Below are 2,162 nucleotides of genomic sequence, written 5' to 3'. Positions count from 1 at the left end.
GTAGTGAATTTTGAAGGGCGCTCGATTCTTAAAATGCTTGCCCCAAATCACTTTCTTGAATGCACATGTAAATGAGGTCAACTTCTTTATCCATACTCGCATTTAAAATGTATCAGATGTTATATTATTATCTTACTGTCATGAAAACGGTAATACGTAAAGGTGTCCTCGATATCGTAATGAAAAAATACGATATTGTTTCAGAAGACTGCGGTACTGAACGGCACCTACGACAACCATATTGATCACCTGACCGTCATAGACTGCAGATACCCGTTCGAGTTTGATGGAGGCCATATCCGGGATGCCATTAATCTATACACGAAGAACGCCGTCCAAAACTTTCTCAAAGAGACTATGACGTCTTCAGACAAGAATCACGTGGTCATTTTACACCGCGAGTTCTCATCCGAACGAGGCCCATAAATGTACCGCCATCTTAGATCACTGGGCCATGACTTGAACAAGAATTCTTACCCGCGACTGAATTTCCCAAAGGTTTACCTCTTGGAAGGAGGATACAAGGCGTTTTACCAACATAACCAGGTAATATAATATGCTTGAATCGTTAATTAGATTATGCAATGTGATGTTAAATAGGTAGTTAAATTTCAGTTCTGCTTAAAATTTAACTCATTTGAGTCGTGAAATAATGACAATGTTCTGTTATTTCAGGACCAGTGCTTCCCACAGGAATATGTTCCAATGTTGCACCAGAAGCACGCAAACGAATTACGTAACTTCCGGGTCAAGTCCAAGTCCTGGGCAGCAGGTGATAAACTGCGTCACAGGTCACGTGTGAGTGCAACCGGGATAACCGTCAGACTCGCGTTCTGATTGGTCATTCAGCAACCTTATATGTCTTGTGTAGTGAAATCGCTGAAAATTCAAGAAATGACTCTTCTTAAGCATGATGCATACGGCAATGTCCGCCCGGTTAGCTCAATCGGTAGAGCGTTGGACTGTGAATCGGACAATCCGGGTTCGATTCCCGGGTGGACCAGGTCACTTCTGTTGTGATTGGATATGAAATCCTTTCTACGACCATTCGCACTGTACCACTGCCCCTGGCATGTACAGAAGTTGTCAGTTCCTTGCAGAGGTGAAGGCACCTAGTACTGGTTAACCGCCAGATAGTCTGCCCAGGATAGATGTGCACTGGTTGAACTGTCACTCTGGGACCCTTCAATGTGCTCACGCCGGGACCCGGAGTATAAACTACTAACACCACCGCATACGGCAATATATGTCATAGTTAGAAGTCTCAATGCGCTTCGATAAGCTGTCGAATTGCTCAGCTAGAAAAGGGCGACAAGCTGCGTCACTAAACACGGAAACACATTAAGTCCGGGTCTTGTACAAAACATGATGAACTACGCAACAACGTAAAATGATTAACGATATTTTATCGAAGAAAATCAGAGCCTTTTTATAAATCTACGAATACATAATGGAAATAATTGTGAATATGTATTGTTTATTTTCATGTTGTTGTTTTTTCACTCTCTTCCTTGCCCTCTCTTACGAAACTGTTAAAGTTTACAGAGTTAATTATTTATTTTTTGTAAGTACTTTTTGCTTTGTTTTGTTAATGACATTTTTCTTTGTTTATTATTTAATATGTTTATGAATAAAAATGTTTTAAATTACATGTGTATTTTTATTTTTACTTTTCATCAGTTTTAGATAAACATGCTTGTGTTATTTATATCAAAACTAACTTTTAATGCCACGTTGCTAAAAACACTCAGCGTACTTCTTTAAATCTTTATTGATATCTGAAATGAAATGGTGTTTCAAACAAACATGCATCTAATTGATTTTGAAATAACCCCCTTAAATCATCGGCAATATACCACCTAGAAAAACTTATTACAGTATATAATATTTATTGTTTATTTTTGGTATAATCAACATCTCGCTGCCAACCTTTTAGTTATCTTATTGATAGGCGTAAAATGGTTTTTAAATAGATTAAATAGTCATTTAAAGACAGTAACCAGTAGTCAATGCCTTTTTGAGAGGCCCCAAGAAATTGGAATAGCGAACAGTTTTGAATCTCCTTTAATTCTTAAGTCGTTGCATCTTGAATACGCATATTGGGTCATTTTTAACAGTGTAATGAGGGGTCATAAGCATACCAACTGGGTTTATTTCGTGAG

General features: G+C 38.3%; 1 non-coding gene across 1 annotated transcript; it reads left to right on the top strand.

The window, feature by feature from the left end:
* Positions 1 to 935: 935 nt before the first annotated feature.
* On the top strand, positions 936 to 1,003 carry Trnah-gug (transfer RNA histidin (anticodon GUG)). Its single transcript has one exon. It is a non-coding gene; the product is annotated as a tRNA-His (tRNA).
* Positions 1,004 to 2,162: the final 1,159 nt, after the last annotated feature.

Source organism: Mya arenaria, chromosome 9, assembly GCF_026914265.1.
Source record: "Mya arenaria isolate MELC-2E11 chromosome 9, ASM2691426v1".
NCBI lineage: Eukaryota > Metazoa > Mollusca > Bivalvia > Myida > Myidae > Mya > Mya arenaria.
Note: the sequence above shows the minus strand (reverse complement) of the source record. Positions and strands in the feature narration are given on the sequence as shown.